This window comes from Neovison vison, chromosome 14 (genome assembly GCF_020171115.1).
Source record: "Neovison vison isolate M4711 chromosome 14, ASM_NN_V1, whole genome shotgun sequence".
NCBI classification, from domain to species: domain Eukaryota; kingdom Metazoa; phylum Chordata; class Mammalia; order Carnivora; family Mustelidae; genus Neogale; species Neogale vison.
The window spans coordinates 38,995,236-39,004,062 of NC_058104.1; the positions used below are offsets into that span (position 1 = coordinate 38,995,236).

Sequence of the window (8,827 nt, forward strand, 5' to 3'; positions counted from 1 at the left end):
TATTGGATCTAAGGAAAAACTGACATAAGCAGTAGGTGTCTGATGATCCCCGTGTAATTGACTGGTACCCCTAAGGCTTGCTCAGATGTTTCATGAGCAAAAAGGAAAGATGCCTGTGAATCGAAAATCCTGGAAACAGATCCCTTCATAGATAGTTATCCTACCAGTCTTTGTGCTTCAAAATGATTATGCTTTTTTTAAACTGAAAAGTATATAATCATTGACATATTTATATTAACTTATACTTGACTCATGTGTAAATAATTTAGGAAGAAAGCCTCTTTTTGATTTAGTAACTTTTTAAAAAAAATTATGCAGGTATTTTGGTCTTCTACATTCTTAATTTTTCAGAGAACTTTGAAATTTGAAAGTTTCAGAGAATTCCAGGTAAACTTAATTATTCCCATTGTTCCTCATTTTATAAAGTAAAGAAGATCTGTGTTACCTAATAGCCATTTTAGAAAATCTGAAGATAGTTTATACATAAAAAATAGCCTAATAATGTTATTAGTCTAAGTTTGAGGCCTGAATTTAGGAAGGGCAAAGAATAGTTGTAGAGGGAATAATATATAAGAAACAAATATCTAAAGAAAAATATTTGTGGGTGTTAGGGTCGGTGACCAAAGGAACGAGACTGATACAAAGCAAAGGCCAAGCATCAAGAATCAAACAGACCGGGGGCGCCTGGGTGGCTCAGTGGGTTAAGCCACTGCCTTCGGCTCAGGTCATGATCTCAGGGTCCTGGGATCGAGTCTCGCGTCGGGCTCTCTGCTCAGCGGGGAGCCTGCTTCCTCCTCTCTCTCTCTGCCTGCCTCTCTGCCTACTTGTGATCTCTCTCTGTCAAATAATAATTTAAAAAAAAAAAAAGAAACTGACCGGTCAGGACGATCTCTTACGAAAAGGCGGGGACGATGATCCCGACAAGGTCACTCCCAAGAAGGCTGTTCCAGACGAGGCTGCTCTAGATGAGGCTGCTCCACAGATGAGGCCGCTCCATGATTGGAGCAGCTCCCAAGAAGAGGCCGCTCCCAAGACAAGGCCGCTGCTCAATGAGGTTGCTCCCCAGGCAAGGCCGCTCCCAAGAAGAGGCCATTCTGGACAAGACCGCTTCCCGGACGAGGCCGCTCCCGACAATGAAGAGGCAATGATGACAGCAACGATGACAAGGAAGACAACCTGGATGACAGACTCTGCTCCCCACGATGCCACTCTGACAAGGCTGCCACCCAGAAGAAGCCACCGCTGCGGACAAGGCTGCTCGTGGCTCAGGATGGCGAGGCATTTTGCGGCAAGGCTTCTGGCGGCGAGACGCCACTGGTGTATCAGGGCCGCTGGCGTCTCGGGACTGCTGGCATGCAGGGGCTGCAGGCGTTGGGACCGCTGACCGCTGGACTGCTGGACTGCTGGGGTCTTGGCAGCTCTGGGCTGCTGAAGGCAGGGCCGCCAGCGGCTCGGGGCCGCTGGAAGCTGTAGGCAGCTCTGGGCCGCCGGAGGCGGGACCGCCAGAGGTGGGACCGCCAGAGGTGGGGGCTGCAGGCGGCTGGAGACTGTGGGCGCAGGGACCGCTGGCGGCCGTTCTAGCTCTTACAAGAGCTGTTACAGCTCCTCCACTCCGCCAACTCTTCCGCTCCCGCCAACTCACCACAGCTCTCCTCCCGTGCTAGCCTCGCAGAGCAACCTTTATGCGGTTGGTTGAGCCCCGCCCCTACACAGGTGGCCAATCGGATCTCAATTCACCCTAGTGGATATACACATGCCCCACCGATTGGACATCTCCACCTGGCCTGCCCCGCCCCTACATCCGGGGTCCACAAGCAAGTTCCTCTGGGAGGGGCAGGCCCTTACAGTGGGCAATGTAAAAAGACAAAGCAATGAGCAACAATGGTTATAAGGAGCTTAACTTTTTATAAAAAACAAGAACTCTTTTCAAAAATAACCCAGGAGCACCTGGGTGGCTCAGTCGTTAAGTGTCTGCCTTCAGCTCAGGTCATGATCCTGTGTCCTGGGATTGAGCCCTGCATTAGGCGCCCTGCTCAGAGGAAAGCCCGCTTCTCCCTCTCCCATTCCCCCTACTTGTATTCCCGCTCTCACTGTCTCTATCTGTGTCAAATAAATAAATAAAATCTTAAAAAAAAACAACAACAAGAGTATAACTAAAAAGTACCAAAGAATTCTAAAATTTTTATGACATCACGAAAGACCCTGAGTAGCCAAAACAATGAGGAAGAGGAACAAAGTGGGAGGTATCACAATTTCAGATTTCAAGCTATACTACAAAGTTATAGTAATCAAAAGAGTATGATGCTGGCACAAAAATAGACACATAAATCTATGGAACAAAAAAGACTCTAGAAATTAACCCACACTTATATGGTCAATTAATCTACAACAAAGGCGGCAAGAATATACAACAGGGAAAAGAAGTCTCTTCAGTTATTGGTGCTGGGGGAACTGGACAACTACATGCAAAACTGGACCACTGTCTTACATCATACACAAAAATAAACTCAAAATGGATTAAAGACTTAAATGTGAGATCTGAAACCACAAAATTTCTTTAAAAAAAACAATAACAAGTAATCTCTTAGACATCAGCCTTAGCAACATTTTTCTAGGTATGTCTCTTCAAGCAAGGAGAACAGAGGCAAAAATAATCTATTGAGACTACACTAAAATAAAAAGCTTTAGCATAGCAGAGGAACCTATCAACAAAACAAAAAGGTGGGATGCGTGGGTGGCTCAGATCGTGATCTCCAGTCCTGGGATGGAGCCCCACATCAGGCTTCCAGCTCAGTGGGGAGTCTCCTTCTCCCCCTCCCTCTGCCTCTCCCCCTGCTTATGCTCTCTCTGTCTCTCTTTCTCAAATGAATGAATAAAATCTTAAAAAAAAAAAAAAGGGCGGGGGGGGAAAAAAAAGGGCAACATACTAAATACAAGAAGACATTTGTAAATGACATATCCAATAAGGGAACCCTTTTCTGAAATATATACAGAACTTACACAACACCAAAAAACACAATCTGATTTTAAAATGGGCAGAGGATCGGAACAGACATTTTTCCAAAGAAGACATACAGATGGTCAACATATACATGAAAAGATGTTCAACATCACTAATCATCAGGGAAATGCAAATCAAAACCACAATGAGATATCACACCATACTAGTTAGAATGGCTAGTATCAAAAAGACAAGAAAAAAAAAAAACAAGCGTTGGCAAGGATGTGGAGAAGAGAGAACCCGGGTGTCCAGTCATTGCAAATGTAAACTGGTGCAGTCACTGTGGAAAACAGTATGGAGGAGAATAGAAATAGTACATAATCCAGGAACTCCACTACTGAGTATTTACTCAAAGAAAATGAAAATACTAATTCAAAAAGATACATGTACCCCTATGTTTATTCAAGCATTATTTTTTAAAGATATTTTATTTATTTATTTGACAAAGAGAGAGAGATCACAAGTAGGTAGAGAGGCAGGCAGAGACAGAGGGGGAAGCAGGCTCCCCGCTGAGCAGAGAGTGAGATGCAGGGAGCCTGTTGCAGGGCCTGATCCCAGGACCCTGAGATCATGACCTGAGCTGAAGGCAGAAGCTTAACCCACTAAGCCACCCAGGTAACCCTGAAGCATTATTTACAATAGCCAAGATAGGGAAACAACCCAAGTGTCCTTTGGATAAATAGATTAAGATTTGGCACATATATTCAATGGAATATTAGCCATAAAAAGGAAAGAAATCCTGCCATTTGTAACAAGCACGGACCTCGAAGGTGTTAGGCTAAGTAAAATAATTTAGAGAAAGAGAAATACCATATGATTTCACTTATATGTGGAATCTAAACAAACAAGCAAACAAACAAAAAACCAACTCACAGAAACAGAACAGATTGGTGGTTGAAAGAGGCAGGGGGTTGGGGTGGGGGAAATGGGTACAAACCTCTAATTACAAGATAAATAAGTTCTGAGATATAATGTACAACATGGTGACTAAAAACAATTTAGGTAAATAATATATGAAAACCATGATAATTTACTTAACTTTTAAAATCAATACAAAAGGGGAGCCTAGGTGGCACAGTTAAGCTCCAACTCTTTTTTTTTCTTTAAGATTTATTTATTTATTCTAAACAGAGAGAGAAGGAACATAAGCAGGAAGGGCAGAGGGTGAGGGAGAGAAAAATCCCAAGCAAAGCACAGAGCCTGGCCTGGGGCTCCGTCCCAACAACCCTGAGATGACAACCCAGCTGAAACCAAGAGTTGAAAGCCCAACTGACTGTACCACCCAGGCACCCCTAAGTGTCTGACTCTTGATCTCAGCTCAGAACTTGATCTGAGGGTCATGAGTTCAAGTCCTGCCTTGGGCTCCACCCTCAGTATGGAGCCTAGTTAAAAGGTGGCTCAGTGGGTTGAGCCGCTGCCTTCGGCTCGGGTCACGATCTCGGGGTCCTGGGATCGAGTCCCGCGTCGGGCTCTCTGCTCGGCAGGGAGCCTGCTTCCTCCTCTCTCTCTCTGCCTGCCTCTCTGCCCACTTGTAATCTCTCTCTGTCAAATAAATAAATAAAATCTTAAAAAAAAAAATCAACATAAAAAACAAGAAGGCTTAAATCATGAGAAAACTAATTGGTGTAAGATCGGGGTTAGTTTTACACTCATCAAAATACTGTGTTGGTATTATTTTTACATGGCAAATTAAAATTTAAAGACATTGGATTATGCCAAAAACTCTGACCTTAGAACTAAGGCCTTTTTGGGGTGCCCGGGTGGCTCAGTGGGTTAAGGTTCTGCCTTCAGCTCAGGTCATAATCTCAGGGTCCTTGGATCTTTTTTTAAAAAGATTTTATTTATTTATTTATCTCTAAGAGAAAGAGAGAGAGAGAGAGAGAGAGAGAGGGCACGAGCAGGGGAGGGACAGAGGGAGAAGCAGGCTCCCCACTGAGCAAAGAGACTGATGTGAGACTTGATCCCAGGGCCCTAGAATCATGATCTGAGCCAAAGGCAGACACTTAACTTATTGAGCCACCAAGGCATCCACCCCCCGACCTTTTTTTTTTCTTAAAGTAGGCTCCACATGGGATACCTGGGTGGCTCAGTCAGTTAAACATCTGTCTTTGGCTCAGGTCACGATCGCAGGTTCCTAGGATCCAGCCCTACAGAGGGCCCCTGCTCAGTGGGGAGCCTGTTTCTTCCTCTCCCTTTGCTCCTCCCCATGCTTGTTTTCTCGCTCTCTCTCCCTCTTTCTTTCTCTCATAAATAAATAAAATCTTAAAAAAAAAAAAAAAAAAAAACAGAAAAATATTGACTGGTTAAAAAAAAAAGTAGGCTCCATACCCGATGTGGGGCTTGAACTCACGACCTTGAGATCAAGAGTAGCACGCTCCACCAACAGACCCAGCCAGGTACCCCATAAAATAAACTTTCTCTTTTTTTTTTTTTTTAAGATTTTATTTATTTAATTGACAGAGATCACAAGTAGGCAGAGAGGCAGGCAGGGAGAGAGGAGGAAGCAGGCTCTCTGCAGAGCAGAGATCCCAGGATTCTGGGATCATGACCTGAGCCGAAGGCAGAGGCTTTAACCCACTGAGCCACCCGGGTGCCCTAATAATCTCTTTTTTTTTTTTTTTTTAAAGATTTTCTTTATTTATTTGTCAGAGAGAGAGGGAGAGAGAGCGAGCACAGGCAGACAGAGAGGCAGGCAGAGGCAGAGGGAGAAGCAGGCTTCCTGCCGAGCAAGGAGCCCGATGTGGGACCTTAATAATCTCTCTTTTAAACAAACAAGACAAATAACCTCTTCATGGGGGTTTCTTCCCTTTTTTTTTTTTTTTTTTGTTCTGAGGTACCTCTCAAATAAAGTCTTGTTAGGGGCCACTGCAGTCCTAACTTGTCCCTAGTGAGATGGTGTCAGAAAGGCAAGGGTACAAGTTAGTGTAATTGTGAGAAGGAAGCAGAAATTTGGCCCAGTTTTCGTTGAGACAAGGATCCATAAGGATGGTGCTGTGCAGCCCTGTATCTGCAGAACTTGGCCAAAGGCCAATTATCATTGACAGGGGCCAGAAAAAAATGTCCTGATTCTGGGCAGAAGAAACGAAACTAAGCAGTTCCCAGGGACATAGACAAAATTAAGGAAGAAGTCCTTATAGCAGTTTAAAATGGCAATCTGCGGGGCGCCTGGGTGGATCAGTCGGTGAAGCATCTGCCTTTGGCTCAGGTCATGATCCCAGGGTCCTGGAATCAAGCCTCAGCAGGGAATCTGCTTCTAACTTCTTCCTCTCCCCTTCCCCCCTTCCCCCCCACCTCAGTGTATGCTTTCTGCTATTTCTCTCTCAAATAAATAAAATCATAAATAAATAAATAAAATAGCAATCTGAGGCAAAGTTTATCCAAAAGACACTGGTCTGAGGATACCTTTTAAATCCCATAGCCTCTAAGGCTGGTTGTAGTACAGACTTATTGGACACTGGTTGATAGGGTGATTTTCTGGTTTATCCTGGTAACAAAGGACACTCAAGCATGCTAACTGGTTATATGATCCCTAAGTGGTTGCCATCTCCAGCTTCTTAGAGGGACATCACTAGAGTTTGAGCAGTAACAGTTTTGTGATACCCTCAGACACCCAGGGCTGCACACCTGTCCTTTCCCTAGAAATGCCTCCTCTTAGAGACAAATGGCATTCAAAGCACTGAACAAGAGGACAGATCGGAGGAGCAGGTGTAAAAAGCCAGAAAACAATTTTACTAAGGAAAAATAAAAATCGAATTGGAAAACCATAAAACCAAAGGGGACCTTATTGTAAGGAAAACGAAATAATCCCAACACCGAAGGGTCTTAACAAAATATCCGAGCTCACATATAGTGAGAACTTACCTCCCAGCCATGGGCAGGATGGCAACTCAAAACAGTTAGACACACAAAAGGTCTCAGATGTGCACATTATTACTAGAGTTGAGGGTCCCGGTCCAAAGTAGTGAGGGCTTCAGCTGAATCTCTGTGGATTCTCTATTTCTGGCCTTCCAGCCAAGGATCAGTGGGAGCCCACCTGTAGTTGGACAAGGGAAATAGCACAGCATTGGGAACCCGTCACGGACATCTCAGCAAGAATGTGGCCTTGCCAGAGGATTTGCACTTGTGTTAGATGATTTTCGAGGAGGGCTTGAGAAGGGAGATTTGCTCCAGGTTGGATATTGTTAGGAAGTGGGGATAATTCTTTTTAGTTAACTTAATAATTTTAATCTGGACATTAGGAGGAATCGACCAGGGATTAGAGCTGCTCTTGCGTAAAGCAGCAGCAGTTCCTCAAACTGGGGGGGTAGAGGTTATGTTTGGTCATTTTGTGGTTTGGGCGATGTTCTTGTTTTTGTGTTCAGACATGATTATGAAATGGTCTTTCTCTCCATCCATCAGAGAGCGCCTTTGTCTGGTGTCGTGTTCCGTGAACTTGTTGATGCTCAGCAGAACACCACAGCCTAGCTGATCATGCCAGGCCGGCTCCTAGCCTTACCAGCGCTTCCAGAGGGAGTGTAAACTCGCTCCCAGCAGCCATGGGGTGCTTTTCTCTTTTCCACCAGTTACACTTGGAAAATCAGAATTGGGGACCCCTTTTGGTCAAACACGAGCTCTCTGGGTCACCACAGGCCCAGGCCCCGTTACTCCCCAATATCTCACAACGCCCCACCCCACTCATTTGCACTCCTAACTACCCCCCTGGCATTGAAATCCGAGCCCCTCACTAAGCAAAATACAAACCAAGCCCAGAGAAAGGTGACTTGCGGAGGACCACCCAGTGAGCTGGTGGCAGGTTGGGAATCACAACTCTATTTAAATTTTCCTTCCAGCGGGGCGCCTGGGTGGCTCAGTGGGTTAAAGCCTCGGCCTTCAGCTCAGGTCATGATCTCAGGTCATGATCTCAGGTCATGATCTCAGGTCCTGGGATCGAGCCCCGCATCGGGCTCTCTGCTCAGCGTGGAGCCTGCTTCCCCCTCTGTCTGTCTTCCTCTCTGCCTACTGGTGATCTCTGTCAAATAAATAAACAAACAAAATCTTTTTAAAATAATGTCCCCAGCAAACCCCACACTAGACAGGAAGGTCCTGCTCCATTTCTGAAGTACCAGCTTCTCAACGGAATGCAGAGCCAGTCCGATGAAACCCTTCCCAGCACACTTTCTGCTCAATAACGTGCTCCTACCTTACTCCCCACCCGTGTCATTCATTCCGCTCCTCAGAACCAGCAGGCGTGTCGCTGCCGGGGGTCCGGGTGCGCGCCCTCCGCTCTGCCGGGAGCCCTCCTTCCCACCTCCCTGTGGCCCAGGCTTCCCGGCTTCAGCTCCGCATCACCTCCTCCGGGACGCACTCCCTGACGACCTCCCCTACTCACGCCCCGCCTGCCCCAGCCCTACGGTCTCCTCCTCTAGGAGGCGCCTCCCTTTCGACTCTTCCACAGTCTCCCCTGGTGCTCGGTTCCAAGCTCTCCTCAGTCTGTCAAAAGCGCAGGGATGGGAGGCGGGAAACCTCGGCCTTCACACCCGCGAAGCCCCCTGAGAGCCAAGACCCAACCAACCACCCGGCGGAGACCTCGCTTCCTACAACAGGCCGTGGCGGGGCGCGTCCACCAACTAGCGTCTGGGAGCCGCCGGAGGAGCGCACCCCGCGGCCACCCCACCCGGCCAAAGGCGGCGTGCTCCCTCTCAACAGGGGCCCAAGGCCACCACGCATGCTCCGCACGGCCGGCGCGCGAGGGCGGGGGCGGGTCCTCGGCGCGCCTGCGCAGCTGCTCGGCCCGGGCTTCCGGGCAGCTCAGGCGCGATGGGGCTAAGAGCCGGTGCGGCTGGGTAG

The 8,827-nt window shown here is 47.0% G+C and overlaps 1 long non-coding RNA gene across 1 annotated transcript; it reads right to left on the reverse strand.

Moving 5' to 3' along the window:
- Nucleotides 1–3,171: 3,171 nt before the first annotated feature.
- On the reverse strand, nt 3,172–7,873 carry LOC122895400. The gene is made up of 3 exons (XR_006382203.1): nt 7,742–7,873; nt 6,863–7,034; nt 3,172–3,281 (listed from the first exon to the last, which is right to left on the reverse strand). It is a non-coding gene; the product is annotated as an uncharacterized LOC122895400 (long non-coding RNA).
- Nucleotides 7,874–8,827: the final 954 nt, after the last annotated feature.